Genomic DNA, 20,843 nt, shown 5'->3' with positions numbered 1-20,843 from the left:
CAGGCAGGAAAACAAATAAGCAGTCTCACATTAAATAAATGGAAACAATATTTTAAAGATGTAAATGCTTAATATACATTGTAGATTTAAATGGCTTCTATTAATATGTTCAGTAATTCACCCTTTCTTAGTCCTTAGTACTAGGGGTGTGTTCTGGAAGAAAAGGACACCATTCCTGCTATTCAGAAGTTAATAGATGAACGCAGTCACTGCTTCTGCTACTAATAACAATCCTACCTCCCTAAGTATGGAAAAGGCAACCCAGAGAGCTGACTTAGGATGAGAACATCAATTGGCCACCTATCAAAAAGGCGGACAGCCCAACTTCTGAGCTGTGAATCTGACTATTCTGTGATGAAAACAGAATAGAAATAGACAATAAGAACCTGAAATTAAGATATTTTTCAAATCAAAAGTGAAAAAAGAGATAAGGAAAGTATTTTTTAATTGGAAAGCATTATTATTTAAAAGCATTGTCAGAAAGAATTAGGGAGTGGAGAAGCTGTTCAGCCAAGATCAAGGGTTTGCATACATGACTCTTTGATCACACAGGTTTTGAGAGAGTCATAAAATATTTACAGTGCAGAAGCCACTGGACAATGCCTAAGACAAAATCTAATTGTATCCTCAAGCCAAAGGGTCACTACCTGATGATGGGACCCCGCAGGGCCCAGAAACAGGGCTCCGATGCCCATGTTAGTGTGTGCCCATTGTGTCCTGTTGCCCCTAGGTCCAGGGCTCACCAAATTCCTCAAGAAAGGTCCAGGTTCAGGGATTCCACTTTCCCCATGGCATCCAACTCTCCCACCTTCCAGCTGGCCCTAGAATCTGCCATCTTTCTTGTCTATATACTACATCATGATTTTTCAGAGTTGCTTGCAAAGTGTATATAAATATCACATAGCACACAGTTCAGAGGGTTTGGCTGGTGACTGAGCTGTACCTGAAGAGACCCACAATCTGGGGAGGTAGGACATGCCCCTCTCACGTTGTGCTCTCAGGCTTTGTGACCTCACCCATCTCCCCACTGATACTCTGAGCCCTTTAAAGGATAGCCTCTCACCTCTATATCCAGCACTTTCTGCAGGTCTGGTTCAATGAATATTCATAAATGAATGCACAGAATTTGAATGAATATGTAAGTGGTGGGGATAAAAAATACCTAGAGAGGAAAGACTAGTTTGGGATATAGAAGACGTCATTCATAGGGTGACACATGAGTGGATCCTGAGGATGCTGAAGAGTTCCCTAAGCAAGGGAAGTGGGGCAGCCTTGGAGACAGAAAAGCATTGTATGCAGGGCTGCTCCTCGCTCCGCTGAAGAAGGGTGAGAAGTTCAGGCTCCTGAGGAGTAAGGGGCAGGCATGGATTTGCCTGAGACAAGCCTGGATATTAGATCTGCCTGGACCAGGAATGAAAGGGCCTCCCTGTTGGAGAACCTGGGATCTCTCTGGAGGGAGGCTGAGCATGAAGGATGAATCTGGGGAACAGGATGACAGTAACGGATTTGAGGTCTAGAAAAACCACGAGTGGGTTACCAATAGATGGAGGACAGCAGGCCAGGAAATCAAGAGACTAGGTGAAAAACAAGAGTCTTGACCCAAGAGGGTGAACTTTGGACAGAAAGGGGAAGGGGTCTAAAAGGCATTTTCCAGACACAATTTTTGACCCACATGGGAAGTGAGGAAAAGGTTTTAGCCTCACAGTCTGGGCAGATAATGATGCTCATTTTTGAGACAGGTGGTACTAAAGACGACAAAGCAGAGAGGGGAGCTGAGGGTTCAGTCTGGATTTGTCAAGTTCAAGTCACCGGAGGGACATCCCAGTGAGAATATCCTACTCAAGGGCTATAAATTATAAAGTTAGAGCCTTAGGATTCAACAATACCTGTAAAGAAGATCTGCAGGTCATCATGGAACCATGACTATATTTCAATATTGCTTTGAATAAAGCAAGGCTGACGTTGTGCACTGGAGCTTACCATGTGAAAATCAATTTTCCACACTTTGGAGTTCACAACGCACATTCACAACCTTCCCCTCATTAACATCCCTACCGCCACCACCATCCCTGCTTATGGCATAGACGACCAAGATTAGAAATATGATTTAGCCAATCTGAGAATGACCAAAGTAGGCAGGTTGTTCTAGGATCATGTAACTAAAAGCAGTGCCTCTTGGACTGATGGTCTCAAGTCCAGTTTCAATCTCTTCCCATCCTAGTGTTTTGACCATTGAATCTACTATATGCTAAGCTTTAAAACTCCCATGAGATGTGTTGGTGGAGTCCCTAATGCAAAGGGCATTGGATACCTTGCCTGAGCACAGCTCAGAAGAGAAGCTGGAGATTATAGGTGTGGGGCTCTCAAAGCCATCTCTGCAGAGGGAAGGCTGAGTGAGAGTATCTTCAGGGGCAACACAAGATTTCTGTGCATCTGAATAAGGTGAAGCAGGGACTAGAGGCATCTGAAAGCTGAACGCATGTGCATTAGAACTAGACTTGAGTTCAAGTCCTGGCTTCAGCACTTATTTATTTATTTATTTATTTTATTTTATTTTATTTTTCTTTTTTTGAGACGGAGTTTTGCTCTTGTTGCCAGGCTGGAGGGCAATGGCGCCATCTCTGCTCACTGCACCTCCGCCTTCCGGGTTCAAGCAATTCTCCTGCCTCAGCCTCCTGAGTAGCTGGAGTTACGGGCACCTGCCACCACACCTGGCTAATTTTTGTATTGTTGGCCAGGCTGGTCTCAAACTCCTGACCTCAGGTGATCCACCCACCTCGGTCTTGGTTAAGTGGGAGGATTGGTGGATCTTGACTGCTGGGCTGTTACACAAACAAAGTGCAATTCTGCACATGGAGACTGCACAATACTGACTGGCATTGGTAAGTGTTTAGTAAATTCATGTGGTCAGATGGGGAAAGCCAGTTTGTCCATGTTCTTTGTCATAGAATTGCTTTCTCATGGGTCTTGCCCTTTTCTGTGCCCTTGAAGACACAGGGCTTTGCACCAGATGCCTGACAGCTAGTAAATGTTCAAGAAAAGAAAAACAATCCCAGGCAGTAAATCAAAGGATAGTTTCTAATAAGAGAAACAACAGAACAAAGAATACAGGAAACATTTGAAAGATCCGGAACCATAACATAAAATAACAGTGTGTCTGGACCTATAAATAATAACGTGTGCTATGGGGGAGAAATGGTTCCCTTTTGATAGGTTTGTAAAACCAGATGAAGGAAGCAGAGGAACACGTGAACTTCCATCTCTTGAAACTGGCACTCACCAAAGGAATGCAGATGAGCTCAGTTACCCAACTATAACGTGGATTGAGAAACAGCCTAAATGTAATAAAATTGATGGTGCCTAATTGTCCAGGGGTTTAGTCCACAGGGTACAAAGTGGGAAGGGTGTGGTCTGATTCTGCAGGACCATTAATTAATTGAGAGCAGGTTAATGAGGTTTGCCAAGAATATCCTAAATCATCATGGCCTGGGAGCACGATCAAAGTGAAAAGCATAATACAGGGAACTCATCAAAACTAGAATTATGAGTTAAAAATGAGATGCAGCTTGGAAATAATGCAAACAAAAGTATCTGGAGAAAAATGATCAGAAACAACCAGAGAATGCAGTAGGGGGCTCCAGCAAGAAAAGCAATGGAAATTCAAAGACAGTAACAGATTAAATATAGGAAGAAAAGAATGGACTGCATAAGCTGGAAAAGGTTAAAGGAATGAGTAGTCTGCTGCCAAGTATAACTGTTATGAACCCAGGAAGGTGTGGCTCTGCCTTTCTAGCTGGTTGCATCTCAGAGGAAGATGGAGGTGATGGTTGTGGATATGAAGAGGTCCTAATACATAGGACCTGTGTTAGCTCCAGCAACCTTGAACTTGCTACCTGCACTCCTCATGCCTCAGTGTCTTTGCCTGCAAAGCGCAAATAAAAATAACAACCACCTCCATCCTACAGGGTTCTTGTGAGGAATAGATGACTAAAGATGGGAAAAAATTGAAAATTGTAATTGAAAATTGTAAAGGTTTTGCAAACAACAGTCATGGGTTCAAACAAACCAAACTAATAAAAAAAGTTCTATAGATGCATTGACTTCATTGATTTACCTGTCAAAGTGAGATTTTTTTAGTCCTCTGGAGTCTTCCTGTGGAGTGAGAATTAAATTTGTTGATACCTGTGAAATATGTATAATATATCATACATACATATGTATACAAGAAATATACAAAATGACATTTCACATATATACATGAAATAATAACATATATTTCACATGACATGTATAGAAAAGTATCTGGCAATAGAAAATGTTTGAGACATGTTAATGACTTTTCCACAATGTGTCAGTTCTCCTTTGTAAATCAGTTTCTCTCACTAGAATGCACTAGAATGTGCACTCCTTGAGGGTCAAAGCCACCTTATCTATGCTTTATATTTCAGCACAAAACACTGTGTTTGACACCCAGAGATATCTGTGATTGAAAGGGCAACAATGATAATGACACTTAATATTTATTAATGCTGACTTTGCATGAGGGATTATGTTAGCTGCTTTACCTTTCTTAATTATCATGAAATCATTTGAATTAGGTATTATCATGTGTCTTATTTTACTTATGAAGAAGCAGGTACAGAGAAGTGACATGAAATTCCTAAATTACACAGTAAGAGGTGGAGCAGAGATGGAGTCCATGCCAGGCTTTGTACCACACCAGTCTGGTCTTCTCACTCTAAAAAGGAAGGAATAGAAGCGTGGATGAACAAGTGAATGAAGGAATGAAAGCATGAGTGAATGAGTGAGTGGCAGGACAATTATCTAACATATTGTAGCGATGGATAATGTTGACATATGCACAGAACTCAACTCCCAGGAAGCTAGCTGGGAAAGTGTGCTCCTTGGATCCTCTCACAGTTTTCTTGGGCCTCATTTGAATTTCTTTCTATATATATATATATTTTAAGTTCTGGGATACATGTGCAGAACACGTAGGTTTATTACATAGGTATGGATGTGCCATGGTGGTTTGATGCACCCATCAACCTGTCATCTTCATTAGGTATTTCTCCTAACGTTATCCCTTCCCTAGCCCCCTACTCCCTGACAGGCCCCAATGTGTGATGTTCCCCTCCCTGTGTCCATGTGTTCTCATTGTTCAACTCCCACTTATGAGTGAGAACATGTGGTGTTTGGTCTTTTGTTCCTGTGTTAGTTTGTTGAGAATGATCATTTCCACTTTCACGCATGTCCCTGCAAAGGACAGAAGCTCATCCTTTTTATGGCTGCATAGTGTTCCATAGTGTATATGTGCCACATTTTCTTTACCTCGTCTATCATCGGTAGGCATTTGGGTTGTTTCCTAGTCTTTGCTATTGTGAATAGTGCTGCAATAGACATATGTGTGCATGTGTCTTTATAGTAGAATGATTTGTAAATCTTTGGGTATATACCCAGTAATGGGATTGCTGGGTCAAATGGTATTTCTGGTTCTAGATCCTTGAGGATTTGCCACACTGTCTTCAATAATGGTTGAACTAATTTACACTCTCACCAACAGTGTAAGTGTCCCTATTTCTCCACATCCTCTCCAGCATCTGTTGTTTCCTGACATTTTAATGATCACCATTATAACTGGCATGAGTTGGTGTCTCATTGTGGTTTTGATTTGCATTTCTCTAGTGACCAGTGTTGATGAGCTTTTTTTCATATGTTTGTTGGCTGCACAAATATTTTCTTTTGAGAAGTGTCTGTTCATATCCTTTGCCCCCTTTTTGATGGGGTTGTTTTTTTTCTTGTCAATTTGTTTAAGTTCCTTATAGATTCTGGATATTAGCCCTTTGTCAAATGGATAGATTGCAAAACTTTTCTCCCATTCTGTATGTTGCCTGTTCACTCTGATGATAGTTTCCTTTGCTGTGCAGAAGCTCTTTAATTTAATTAGATCCCATTTGTCAATTTTGGCTTTTATTGCCATTGCTTTTGGTGTTTTAGTCAGGAAGTCTTTGCCCATGCCTATGTCCTGAATGGTATTGCCTAGGTTTTCTTCTAGGGTTTTTATGTTTTTATGTTTTACATTTAAGTCTTTAATCCATCTTGAGTTAATTTTTGTAAAAGATGTAAGGAAGGGGTCCAGTTTCGGTTTTCTGCATATGGCTAGCCAGTTTTCTCAACACTATGTATTAAATAGGGAATCCTTTCTGCATTGCTTGTTTTTGTCAGGTTTGTCAAAGATCAGATGGTTGTAGATGTGTGGCATTATTTCTGAGGCCTCTGTTCTGTTCCTTTGGTCTATATATCTCTTTTGGTACCAGTACCATGCTGCTTTGGTTACTGTAGCCTTGTAGCATAGTTTGAAGACAGGTAGCGTGATGCCTCCAGCTTTGTTCTTTTTGCTTAGGATTGTCTTGGCTATGCAGGCTCTTTTTTATTTCCATATGAAATTTAAAGTAGTTTTTTCCAGTTCTGTGAAGAAAGTCAATGGTAGCTTGATGGGGATAGCATTAAATCTATAAATTACTTTGGGCAGTATGGCAATTTTCACAATATTGATTCTTCCTATCCATGAGGATGGAATGTTTGTCTATTTGTTTGTGTCCTCTCTTATTGAGCAGTGGTTTGTAGTTCTCCTTCAAGAGGTTCTTCACGTCCCTTTTAAGTTGTATTCCTAGGTATTTTATTCTCTTTGCAGCAATTGTGAATGGGAGTTCACTCATAATTTGGATCTCTATTATTGGTGTATAGGAATGCTTGTGATTTTTGCACATTGATTTTGTATCCTGAGACTGCTGAAGTTGCTTATCAGCTTAAGGAGATTTTAGGCTGAGATGATGGGGTTTTCTAAATATACAATCATGTCATCTGCAAACAGAGACAATTTGACTTGCTCTCTTCCTGTTTGAATACCCTTTATTTCTTTCTCTTCCCTGATTGCCCTGGCCAATACAGTGTTGAATAGGAATGGTGAGAGAAGGCATCCTTGTCTTGTGCTGGTTTTCAAAGGGAATGCTTCTCAGCTTTTGACCATTCAGTATGATATTGCCTGTGGGTTTGTCATAAATAGCTCTTATTATTTTGAGATACATTTTATCAATACCTAGTTTATTGAGAATTTTTATCATGAAGTGGTGTTGACTTTTACCGAAGGCCCTTTCTGCATCTATTAAGATAATCATTTGGTTTTTATCATTGGTTCTGTTTATGTGCTGAATTACGTTTATTGATTCATGTAAGTTGAGCCAGCCTTGCATCCCAGGGATGAAGCTGACTTGATCATGGTGGATAAGCTTTTTGATGTGCTGCTGGATTCAGTTTGCCAGTATTTTATTGAGGATTTTCACATCGATGTTCATCAGGGATATTGGCCTGAAATTATCTTTTTTTGTTGTGTCTCTGCTGTGAATCTGTCTGGTCCTGGGCTTTTGTTGGTTGGTAGGCTATTAATTACTGCCTCAATTTCAGAACTTGTTATTGGTCTATTCAGGGATTCAACTTCTTCCTGGTTTAGTCTTGGGAGAGTGTATGTGTCCAGGAGTTTTGGTATCAGGATGATGCTTGCCTCATAAAATGAGTTATGGAGGAGTCCCTCTTTTTCTATCGTTTGGAATAGTTTCAGAAGGAATGGTACCAGCTCCTCTTTGTACCTCTGGTAGAATTCGGCTGTGAATCTGTCTAGTCCTGGGCTTTTGTTGGTTGGTCAGCTATTAATTACTGCCTTAATTTCAGAACTTGTTATTGGTCTATTCAGGGATTCAAGTTCTTCCTGGTTTAGTCTTGGGAGGGTGTATGTGTCCAGGAGTTTATCCATTTCTTCTAGATTTTCTAGCTTATTTGCATATAGGTGTTCACAGTATTCTCTGATGGTAGTTTGTATTTCTGTAGGATCAGTGGTGATATCCCCTTTATCACTTTTTATTGTGTCTATTTGATTCTTCTTTCTTTTCTTCTTCATTAGTCTGGTTACCAGTCTATCTATCTTGTTTATCTTTTCAAAAAACCAGCTTCTGGATTCATTGATTTTTTTGGAGGGTTTTTCGTGTCTATCTCCTTCATTTCTGCTCTGATCTTAGTTATTTCTTGCCTTCTGCTAGCTTTTGAATTTGTTTGCTCTTCCTTGTCTAGTTCTTTTAATTGTGATGTTAGAGTGTCAATTTTAGATCTTTCCTGCTTTCTCCTGTGGGTATTTAGTGCTATAAATTTCCCTCTAAACACTGCTTTAGCTGTGCCCCAGAGTTTCTGGTACGTTGTGTCTTTGTTCTCATTGGTTTCAAAGAACTTACTTATTTCTGCCATAATTTCGTTATTTACCCAGTAGTCATTCAGGAGCAGATTGTTCAGTTTCCATGTAGTTGTGTGGTTTTGAGTGAGTTTCTTAATCCTGAGTTCTAATTTGATTGCACTGTGGTCTGAGAGACTGTTTTTTATTATTTCCATTCTTTTGCATTTGCTGAGGACTGTTTTACTTCCAATTATGTGGTCAATTTTAGAATAAGTGCAATGTGGCACTGAGAAGAATGTATGCTCTGTTGATCTGGGGTGGAGAGTTCTGCAGATGTCTATTAGTTCCATTTGATCCAGAGCTGAGTTCAAGTCCTGAATATCCTTGTTAATTTTCTGTCTCATTGATCTGTCTAATATTGACAGTGGGGTGTTAAAGTCTCCCATTAGTATTGTGTGGGAGTCTAAGTCCCTTTGTAGGTCTCTAAGAACTTGCTTTATGAATCTGGGTGCTCCTGTATTGGGTGCATATATATTTAGGATAGTTATCTCTTCTTGTTGCATTGATTCCTTTATGATTATACAATTACCTTGTTTGTCTTTTTTGATCTTTGTTAGTTTAAAGTCTGTTTTGTCAGAGACTAGGATTGCAACTCCTGATTTCTTTTCTTTTTCTTTCTTTCTTTTTTTTGTTTGCTTTCCATTTGCTTAGTAAAATTTCCTCTGTCTCTTTATTTTGAGTCTATGTGTGTCTTTGCATGTGAGATGGGTCTCCTGAATACAGCACACCAATGGGTCTTGATTCTTTATCCAATTTGCCAGTCTGTGTCTTTTAATTGGGGAAATTAGCCCATTTAGATTTAAGGTTAATATTGTTATGTATGAATCTGATCCTGTCATTATGATGCTAGCTGGTTATTTTGCCTGTTCGTTGATGTAGTTTCTTCATAGTATTGATAGTCTTTAGAATTTGGTATATTTTTGCAGTGGCTGGTACCAGTTTTTCCTTTCTATATTTAGTGCTTCCTTCAAGAGCTTGTAAGACAGGCCTGGTGGTGACAAAATCTCTCAGCATTTTGCTTGTCTGTAAATGATTTTATTTCTCCTTCACTTATGAAGCTTAGTTTGGCTGGATATGAAATTCTGGGTTGAAAATTCTTTTCTTTAAGAATGTTGAATATTGGCCCCCCACTCTCTTCTGGCTTATAGGGTTTCTGCAGAGAGATCTGCTGTTAGTCTGATGGGCTTCCCTTTGTGGGTAACCAGACCTTTCTTTCTGGCTGCCCTTAACATTTTTTCCTTCATTTCAACCTTGGTGAATCTGATGATTATGTGTATTGGGGTTGCTCTTCTTGAGGAGTGTCTTTGTGGTGTTCTCTGTATTTCCTGAATTTGAATGTTGAACTGTCTTGCTAGGCTGGGAAAGTTCTAGATAATATCCTGAAGAGTGTTTTCCAACTTGGTTCCGTTCTCTCCGTCACTTTCAGGTACACCAATTGTAGGTAGATTTGGTCTTATCACACAGTCCCATATTTCTTGGAGGCTTTGTTCATTCCTTTTCATTCTTCTTTCTGTAATCTTGTCTTCATGCTTTATTTCATTAAGTTGATCTTCAGTCTCTGATGTCCTTTCTTCCACTTGATTCATTTGGCTATTGGTACCTGTGTATGCTTCACGAAGTTCTCATGCTGTGTTTTTCAGCTCCATCAGGTCATTTATGTTCTCTAAACTGGTTATTCTAGTTATCAATTCGTCTAACCTTTTTTCAAGGATCTTAGCTTCCTTGCATTGGGTTAGAACATGCTCCTTTAGCTTAGAGGAGTTTGCTATTACCCACCTTATGAAGCCTACTTCTGTCAATTCGTCAAACTCATTCTCTGTCCATTTTTGTTCCCTTGCTGGCAAGGAGTTGTGATCCATTGGAGAAGAAGAGGCATTCTGGATTTTGGAATTTTCAGCCTTTTGGCACTTTTTTTTTTCTCATCTTGAGTGGATGTCCTTTTTGTTGATGTTGATGCTATTCCTTTCTGTTTGTTAGTTTTCCTTCTAACAGTCAGGCCCCTCTGCTGCACATCTGCTGGAGTTTGCTAGAAACCTGTTTGCCTAGGTATCATCAGCGGAGGCTGCAGAACAGCTAAGATTGCTGCCTGTTCCTTTCTCTGGAAGCTTCGTCCTAGAGGGGCCTTCACAAGATGCCAGCCAGAGCTCTCCTGTATGAGGTGTCTGTTGACCCCTGCTGGGAGGTGTCTCCCAGTCAGGAGGCATGGGGGTCAGGGACCCACTTGAGGAGGCAGTCTGTCCCTTAGCAGAGCTCGAGCACTGTGCTGTGAGATCCTCTGCTGTCTTCAGAGCCGGCAGGCAGGAATGTTTAAGTCTGCTGAACCTGTGCCCACAGCCTCCCCTTCCCCAAGGTGCTCTGCCCCAGGGAGATGGGAGTTTTATCTATAAGCTCCTGACTGGGGCTGTTGCCTTTCTTTCGGAGATGCTCTGCCCAGAGAAGAGGAATCTAGAGAGGAAGTCTGGCCTCAGCAGCTTTGCGGAGATACAGTGGGCTCTGCCCATTTCAAACTTCACTGTGGCTTTTTTTACACTGTGAGGGGAAAACGCCTACTCAAGCCTCAGTAATGGTGGATCCCCCTCCACCCCTCAACCCCACCAAGCTCGAACATCCCAGGTCGACTTCAGACAGCTGTGCTGGCAGAGAGAATTTCAAGCCAGTGTATCGTAGCTTGCTGGGCTCTGTGGGGGTGGGATCCATGGAGCAAGACTGCTTGGTCCCATGGCTTCAGACCCCTTTCCAAGGGATTGAATGGTTCTGTCTCGCTGATGTTCCAGGGACCACTAGATTATGAAAAAATAAACTCCTGCAGCTAGCTCGGTGTCTGCTTAAATGGCCGCCCTGTTTTGTGCTTGAAACCCAGGCCCTGGTGATGTAGGCACCTGAGGGAATCTCCTGGTCTGCGGGTTGCGAAGACCATGGGAAAAGCATAGTATCTGGGCTGGAGTGCACTGATCCTCATGGCACAGTCCCTCATGGCATCCCTTGGCTAGGGGAGGGAGTTCCCCTACCCCTCGTGCTTCCCTGGTGAGGTGACACCCCACCCACCTTTGGCTCACCCTCTGTGGGCTGCACCCACTGTCTGGCCAGTCCCAATGAGCTGGATACCTCAGTTGGAAATGCAGAAATCACCTGCCTTCCGCATTGATCTTGCTGACAGCTACAGACCAAAGCTGTTCCTTTTCGGACATCTTGCCATCCACTCCTTCATTTGAATTTCTGACACATCAAAACCCTTTTTCCTTCTTCCTTAGAAATCAGCCCCCTGGATGCATTCCAGAAATGATACTGAAATCTCTTTAATATAGGGGTGATTTCATTAGAACGATCTGAGTCAGGCTTATTTTACCGTGAGCTGTTCCACCAAATGTTGAGTTTGGTGAAATCAAATTATTACAGAAAGTTTAATGAATGCGATAGCAAGAATCACTTTGCACAGTACAGAACACAGCCCCTCTGAGACTTCCTGGTTTCAGAAACTACTTAATGCTAGCAAAAATGTGATAACACTCACTCTGATGCCCAGTCTATGCAGCTACCATCAGTACCCACCATGGCCCAGCACTGAGCTCATTGTTTCTATTTATTATTTCCATCTGGCCACAAAACTACATTATTAAGGCTAAGAAGCCTAAGCCAAGCATTTTGTTAGCTCATATCCCAGCCTAGCATCCAGATCTAATTTCTCCTTTTCTCGGACATCCCTGCAGTCAGAGCCTTGCTCTAAGCAAGCAACCTTTTTCCATCATTTATTGTCTGTTTCAGATTAAAAGTTTGGGGCTACTGCTGTTTCTGGTTGTCAAATGTTAACACTTCTGAAACTGCGCCTCATTAAACTTTTAATATCCTGCCATGGCCTCCCCTTTGGGGCTGATCTTTAACTCTCAGAGGCTTATAGAAATGTATACATTTAATAGTCTTATCACTTTCAAAATGCAAAGGAGTTAATGCAACTTATTTTCTCTGTTATTTATGTCTGGGTTTTTTGTTTGTTTGTTTGTTTCATTACACCATATGGGTTAATGCACCATATGGTTGCCTTTTACAATGGGTCAATCATGACTCTTTACAATGTCTTTCAGAAGCCACTGAGACAGTGGTGGGGCAGCCACCTTCTCCTTCTTCTTCTTCTTCCTGCTTTCCCTCAGAGATGGACTCTTAATAAGATATCTCAGAAGCTGGACTGGCTTAACTGGGTGAGTGCCTCTGCTCTGCTGTGCCCTAAACTCTGCCCATTTGACTTTCGTCTGCCCCCATTAGATCCTGCTGCTGATCTAGAATGATTTAAAATTCTGGGCAGAGTCTCTGGAGATCAAGCCCAAGGCTAACCTTGATGATGGCTGCCTCATGTGCTTCTGAAGGCTTCCTTTTGCATCTTCCCAAGTTGTCGCCCTTTTCCCAAATCCTGCACTGCAATCTTATAACTTCCCTCAAGCCCTGTATGGTAGCCCTTGAACTTCTTTTACTGTAGCAGGTTCCCATTGTAAGCAGGGGGTGGTCTCTTGGGTCTTGGCATCTAGGCAGGGCCTGGGGCTGCCAGAGGGAGAGCCATGTCACCTGAGAGTCTTTTTACTTATTGCCCATCTCCTTCCTGCCCCACATTCTATCATCTAACTGGAGGCCACCCACCCAGAAGCAGCTCTCCTCTCCTGAATGCCCGTCCATTTGCCTGGGTCCTGTTCATGGACTACCCACAGATCTCCCATCCTCAAGGTCTTCCTGCCAACCAAGTCCTACTCAAGACCCAACCCCTTGAGTCATGGCTATCTTCTTGTCACTGGTCTGTGCCATCTGTCACCACTTCCAGACACACAGCTGCCCATCTGGTAGAAGACTCTTCCTGATCTCCAGCTGGCTCTGCCTCCAAACACCAGCCTGCTTCTGGTGGCTATCTATCCTCAGCCCCTCTCTGTCCTGCCTCTCTCACAGCCTTCCCAGCTCCTGTTCTGATAGCTGTTTGAGAAGGATACCCTCTCAAACCCTGAAGGGCACAAGCGCTCTCTTTGTGTGCCCTAAAGTCCTAAAAGAAAGACCCCTCCTATATCTCAACTGGGGGGAATGTACACTATTTGGAACCTGCCCCATCATTACATCTGATCTGGAAGCCCTGACTGCTAACAGACCTTAGGAAAAGGGAGTTACCTCAAGACTACAAGATAACAGAGTGCTATATTTCCCTATTCCACCTCTGACCATCATCACCATCTTAGAGGTTCTTTATGGCATCTTGCAAATACACTCATGATTAAAACAGAATGGTGAAACCACATCAATGTCTAATGCATGATCATTAGACCTTTGATTTTAGACTGCCGTGTCAGGTATGGAAAGGAAGGGTCGTCGTGTTTCCTCTGTGGTGTCAGAAGGGGCCTGCACTATGATAAACGTTTCCAGACACCAGATTTACTTCCACCGTGCCTGGTCCTGTGCTTGACACATCATAAGGGCTTTTGGATGTTGGCTGAAATGGGTTTCAAGTAACAGGAGGCTGGGTAAACATATTCAGAGAGAGACACACAAAGAAAGACAGAGTGAGATGAGTTGTCCAGGCTTTGGCTAAGAGGGAGGGAATGTTGCCTCAGTGTCTTCAGGAGTTTAGAAGCAAGTCATTGAGCAGTGCTGACCTCCTAGGAAGAGGTGAACCTGGAAAGTAGTAAGAATGCCACTCAGAGACCAAAGGCCATCACTATTAGGTGGTAAGAAGGCGCATTCATTTCCTAGGATTGCTGTAACCAACAGCTACAAACTGGGTGCCTGAAAACAATCAGAATTCATTGTCTGGCAGTTGGGGAGAGAAGTCTGAAATCAAGGTGTCCACAGGATTGGTACTATTGGAGGCTGAGGGATCTGCCCCACCCCTCTCTGCTAGTAGCTGCTGGTTTTCTGGCTGTAGCATTTCCACCTTGTGGACTCATCTCCCATCTTCACACAGCATTCCCTGCATCTGTCTTTATATCACCTGCCCTCTGAACAAGCATGTCTCTGTGTCCAAATGTCCCTCTCCTTATGAGAACACCAGCCAGTGGATTAGAGCCTACCTATGCTAATCCAATAAGTCTTATCTTCATTTGTTTACACCTCAAAGATTCTATTTCCAAATCAACTCACATTCTGCAGTTCTGGTTGGACATAAACATTTGAGGAAACACTATTCAATTCAGTACAGAAGAGGGCCAAGTTTGAGTGGAGTCTTAAGGACATCTTTAGTTTCCTTTTTTTTTTAGAGGAAGTCTCGCTCTGTCACCCAGGCTGGAGTGCAGTGGCCCGATCTCCGCTCACTGCAAGCTCCTCCTCCCGGGTTCATGCCATTCTCCTTTCTCAGACTCCCTAGTAGCTGAGACTACAGGCGCCCGCCACCACGCCTGGCTCATTATTTTTGTATTTTTAGTAAAGACGCCGTTTCACTGTGTTAGCCAGGATGGTCTCAATCTCCTGACCTCTTGATCTGCCCGACTCGGCCTCCCAAAGTGCTGGGATTACAGGCGTGAACCACCGCGCCTGGCCAGGACATCTTCAGTTTCTAAAGGAACATCAAGGACAAGACACAGCATCAAATCCCATAACCGACAGAGTGGATGAAAGAGGGTGTTGTCTCAAGCCCTGGGGCAGAAGAACAGGCCAGGCCGAACAGATGGGATTCGTTTGAATCTAAAATTGCAAATTCCTCAATAAGTTATACAGATCACACTAATTTACCTCCATATGCAACGAAGTCGGAATCAACATTTCAGGTCCTGAGGGAATCTTTGCCAACATGACGACTTTAATGAGCCGGGAGTCAGGGGTTATTTTAATGAGAATATAAAAAAAATACATTCGCCAATGTTTCAATGTTTTGTTCTCTAACCAAAAGCAAACAAGCACACAAGCAAAACTGAATGGAAGGTGGGAAGGTGTTACCTTAAACCGTGGGGAAGGCTGTCATAGCTGTGTTTTCCCCAGCATCCACGTCCACGCTCAGCTGTCAGCCCTGCCTCAAAAGTGGAGAGTCCAGGTTCCATTCCTTCTCAGCTAGTGTCCAAAAAAGAATGTTAATTGTGAAATGAATATAATTGTTCTAAGTCACAATTCTGAGACTAACAAAAGAAATCAGGAATGGTGAGTGTGACACCAGGCTTTCCTGGAGGGATGCTGACAGATTCTAGAGACTTCTCTCTCCTCTCCCTGCAGCACACAGCACATGCGCAGAGCCGATCCCTCTGCATCGAGTGCACATCCTGCTTGGCAAGAGAAGTGGAGGAGGGTCGGGCCACGTGTCTGCAGAAATGGGAGGGCTGACAGAATCAGTGTTCTAGAGGGTCCTCAGAGCTCATCCCCTGTGCATTAATAAACCCTCTCCCATCACTGAGGGCAATCCCCATCCTTTTCCCTGACCTCCACCAAGATCCTGCATGTCCAGTTCCTTCCTTTTACCACTTAAGGAACTGCAGGTCATTTCTCCCAGCCGATTAGCAGTCAAGAGTGTGGATTTGATTCTGGAATCAAAACACAGCACAGGCCAGGCACTGTGGCTTACTCCTGTAACCCCAGCACTTTGAAAGGCCAAGGTTGGAGGATCACTTGAGCCCATGAGACAAGCCTGGACAACTCATAGCAAGACTCCATCTCTATAAGACATAGAACTAAAAAGAAAAAAAAATTAGCTGAACATGGTGACAACATACCTGTTGTCCCAGCTACTGGCGAGGCTGAGGCAAGAGGATCACTTGAACCCTGGAAGTAAAGGCTGTAGTGAGCCATGTTTGCACCACTACACTCCTGCCTGGATGGCAATGAGAACTTGTCTCAAAAAAAGAAAAAAAAAAAAAAGCACACAGCACAGGTGCTCTGACATTTAGCAGCTAAGTGACCTGGGCCTATTCACTGATACTGTTGCCTCAGTTTTCTCATGTGTAAAGTGCAAGAATAATGATAGTTTATGCCCAAATTCTGATGATAACATATTTCAGAACAAGGAAAATACTATAATTTCAGTTTTTCAGTCTAGAAAACTGAAACCCAAAGAGGTTGGATAGGTGGGCCGCTGGCCTTCTGAGGACTGATTCTTCTCACAGGACCATTTTCCTCATCCCTTAACTAGAATGGCCTCGTGTCTGCAAATGTCTTTTGTATGAACATTCAAAATTAATTCTAAAAACATTGCCTCTGGCGCTGCCTTTGTGTGCTAAGTTACAGCCCATCATTACTCTGCAAATAAGAACACAACACCCACCAGCTTGAGCTTCCTATAGGAACAGTTCTACAACAGGACAGAAATAGTCCAAAGACTCTCTCCATACGCACAGAGGTAACGGGTGGCAGAGCTGGGATTTGAACCTACAAAGTCTGAGTCCAGGGCCCTGGCTCTAATTATTACCTCTTTGGGACTGTCAGCAGCCTGGGGATCAGAGTCACTGCATCACTCTCTCATATCTCTAATGCCTATCCTTTAAGAAGCATGGATACACACTTATTGAATGAGTGAATGCAATTGTCATAATATATCATCTCATATCATCTTACATCAGTTTTATCAGGAGAGGACCATGCACAAACATGGACAATAATTTTCCTTTAGGAAAAAGAAATCTTACATAATTTATCTTTTCTGCCCAGAGCCTAGCCTACCAAGGTCATAGGTATATTTGGAAGGTGGTCAGTATATGTTTGTTGAATGGCTGAATGACTGCACAGTTTGTGTTAGTTTATGTTGATGGGTAGATTAGTTTGTTAGGGCTTCCATAACAAAATACTATACACTGGGCAGCTTAAACAACAGAAATTTATTTTCTCACGTTTCTGGAGGCTAGAAGTCCAAGATTAAGGTATTGGCAGGGTTGGGAAAGCTTTCATCTTCATAAGATAGTCAAGTTTTAAACTTGGGAGGTAGGCATGTTATTCTCATTTGCTGGACATGAACACTGAGGCTCAGAGAGACGGGGGCGCTGACTTGAAGTCAGGCATCTGGGACATCAACATGAGTCTTCAGACCTTGCAGTGCGACCCTCCTCTCTCTCCAGGGACACCTATGTTCATCTTTTCCTTGGGATGCTTAATCAATAAATATTTATTGAGTACCTTGTTCATGCGATGCATAGTTTTAGGCTCCTATGATTCCGCAGTGAACAAAGAAAATTCCCTGTGCCCTGGAAGGAAAGTTTGTCTGGCTAAGGCTCAGGCCCAACTATGGGTCTGACTAAGATTTGTAGGCTAAGATGCGGGAGAAAAAGAAACTGGAAATAAGTGGTGCACTTTTTCAGTTTTGCTGAAATTGCTTCATCAGATGCTTCAAACATCATTTCTTCTCAATGGGGAGGATGAAGAGGGAATTTTAGCATCAGTTGGGAAGTAATGAGTTCAAGAAGCTGGAATTTAGGTAAGGCACTTTCAGGTACTTCTTCCTCTGCCTTACTTTTTATCTTTGGCAATGTCAAACTCATTAGAATCCCAATACCTGCTGTACTAGTTAGAATAGACTATACTAGGCTCCAGTCATAACGTAAACCTCAGCATCTCAATGGCTTAACCCAACTCTTATGCACATTGGGAGACTCTCCAAGGAAAATGTCCTCCATGCAGTAACTCAGTGATCCAGGCTGCTGTGATCTCCATATGTGGCCTCCATGAGTGGAGTAGCAGGGGGTAGAGGGTTGAGATTTTCACATCAGCTTGTAAATGCTGGAGCCTGGAAGTGAAACACAACACTTCTACTTGCAACCTATTGGCTAGAAATAGTCCCATGGCCCTGCCTACCTACAAAGGGAAGCATCTGACTTTTCAGTGACTAGTAAATACTTCTGCCATCACCCCAACCTCTGCTTCTCCCCAGTGCCTTCTCTCTTCAGTTTCCTCTCTCTGGCATATTCCCTGCATTCCTGGGCTAAATCCTAGTCATCCTGCGAGATTCAGCCTATGTAACAACTCTTCAAAGAAGTTTTCAATGAACCTCCAGATTTGCTGGGAAGCTCTTTAGGTTCCCATAATAGCCCATGTTTGTCTCTATCAACTCCAAAACACTGCTTTGCAATGCTCTATTCACATATATATCTTCCCTATCAGATTGCAACTGTTAACACTGAAATGTAACAGTATCCCGCATCAAGTAGGTATTCACTAAATGCTTGTTGAATGAATACGTGAATGCTATTGACTGCTTAGAATTGCTTATACAAGAACAAATTAAATAAGTCCCAAACTTAAGGCTGGATTGTGGATTCAATTGAGAAAGCAGTCACCTTACTGGTAGTTTCACATCCTAATCACATTTCCAGGTAAAAAAATCATCATTGCTCTTTATTAAAAATACAGAAAAACACGTGCTGCTTAACTGGTGCATAATTTTTCCAGGACTAGGTTGCAACTTAATTTTCTAAAACTTACTCATGCCATACAAACATGTACACACATGTACTTGGACAAGCATACCTACACACATGCAGAGACATCCTAACACCGTGCATACATGCAACACTCTAGCTAAACAGGTAATGTGCTCACCTCCAAAATAGACCAAGAGAGCTCTACCCCTATACCTTGGTCTGTTTTGCCACCTCTGCCAGGAAGGCCATTCTATCTGTCCCTTTTGGGTTCAAATCTGTCTGTCTGTCCCTTGGGTTCAAATACTTTGAAACCAAGGTTTTTTTCTGATTCATTATGCAGAGTTCTTTTCTTTCATGGAGAGATGGAAATAGCCTGATGTGAAACAAAGGACACAGGATTGGAATTAGGCAACTCGTGGTGTATGTCTAAGTTCCACACCCAATTATGACCTTACTATGACCTTCTAAAACAAGTCACTGCATCCTCTAAATGTCCTCAATGTATAAGCTTCATTGTCCTTATACATAAAATGGAATCTCATGGCCTGTCATGCAATATTATTGGCTAAGTACCTGATGCTTAGTGGACATGCAATAAAGCATGGGGTGCTTGCTACACATCGGCTTAGCAGGTGCATGTTTTGTACTGGTGGATGCACGACACAGTGGCGTTTAACAGATTCTGAAACCGTAGAAGCAGGATGAAGAGACAGCTTTAAGGTCAGCAACTAAAGGGAACTTACATACCTTGTACAAATTCCTTTAAGACTAGCTTTCTTGCTGGCTTGAATGGGGAGTCAGCAATGCAGAACGAAACCTAAATTTTCTCTCTCCTGTATTAGTCAGGGTTCTCTAGAGGGAAAGACCTAATAAGATAGATGTATAATATATATGAAAGAGAGTATATTAGGGAGTATTAACTCACACGATCACAAGGTGAAATTCTACAATAGACCGTCTGCAAGCTGAGGAGGAAGGAAGCCAGCCCAAGTTCCAAAACCTCAAAAGTAAGGAAGCCGACAGTGCAGCCTTCAGTCTGTGTGCAAAGGCCTGAGAGCCCATGGTAAATCACTGGTGTCAGTCCAAGAGTCCAAAAGCTGAAGAATTTGGAGTCCAATGTTCAAGGGCAGGAAGCATCCAGCATGGGAGAAACATGAAGGCCAGAAAACTCAACGAGTCTGCTCACTCTACTTTCTTCTGCATGCTTCATCCTAGCCATGCTGGCAGCTGATTAGATGGTGCCCACCCAGATGGTGGGTGGGTCTGCCTTTCCCAGTCCACTGACTCAAATGTTAATCTCTTTTGGTAACATCCTCACAGACACACCTAAGAAGAATAGTTTGCATCCTTCAATCCAATTAAGTTGCCACTCCGTATTAACCATCACATCTCCTGAACTGAAATAAGCAAATAGGGCCGAAATACACTACTTTTCTCAAAACTGGAAAGGTAGGTGTAGGTTTTACCATGAGTCAGGCGGTAGTTAGTAACCAGAATCAGGCTGATGTCCATAGGCTTCAAATTTCCTTTAGTGGCACTTATGGAGGAGGAAGAGTGTTAACAACAACCAAAGCAAAAATGGTAAGAAAGACTAAAGAAATAAACCAGCATCATATGAACGAACCCACTTGGTCCTGGTTTCTAGCTTTCTCAGAAAGGGCCAAAGTGAGCATCGAAAGAGTGTAAGAAAAGTGAATAAACTCTGGAATCCAGATAATGCTGGTTCTAGCATGGACTGAGTATGTGGCCTTGTGAAAAAATTGACTTAAGTCCTGTTTCTTCATCTTCAAGGTAAAGAGCTCTCCTGTCTGTGGGCTGTTGCACCTGGAAGTGTTTTGTGGATGCTTCACACACACTAGGGTGTCAGCATGCATGCATACTCCCCAGTTCAGTGAGTGCTGGTGCACAGGACAGTGGAAGTGGCCTTAGAATGACTTCAGGAATTTGTTCTAACTGAAAGGTTCCACTTTAGTCCACAGTGCATTAGGAAAAAGCTCCTTCTGTCATACTGGTGGGTGCCTTGGCAGTGACAATATTCTCCTACAAATAGGGTGGCCATTAAATGTATTGTTCATACAGGGACAGTTTAGATAATAAAAGTGAGGAGGAGGACAGGTTACTAATGATCGCACTGACACAAAAAGCAAATGGCTGTGTGGTCATCCTCACTAAAGAGATGTAAAATGATCAATGCAGAGTCTTCCCCCAAACTCACACTGCCACCGCATCTCCTGCCCCAAGAACCTTCTCTGTTGCAGCTGATTCAC

General features: G+C 42.6%; 1 long non-coding RNA gene across 1 annotated transcript in view; it reads left to right on the top strand.

Moving 5' to 3' along the window:
* LOC130540806 (uncharacterized) overlaps positions 1 to 20,843 on the top strand; it is a 54,259-nt gene that overhangs the window by 838 nt on the left and 32,578 nt on the right. The window contains exon 2 of the long non-coding RNA XR_008954809.1: positions 12,361 to 12,474. This is a non-coding gene — a long non-coding RNA (uncharacterized LOC130540806). The remainder of the gene's footprint in view (positions 1 to 12,360; positions 12,475 to 20,843) is intronic.

The sequence above is a fragment of the Pan paniscus genome, chromosome 15, assembly GCF_029289425.2.
Source record: "Pan paniscus chromosome 15, NHGRI_mPanPan1-v2.0_pri, whole genome shotgun sequence".
Classification (NCBI taxonomy): Eukaryota; Metazoa; Chordata; class Mammalia; order Primates; family Hominidae; genus Pan; species Pan paniscus.
Note: the sequence above shows the minus strand (reverse complement) of the source record. Positions and strands in the feature narration are given on the sequence as shown.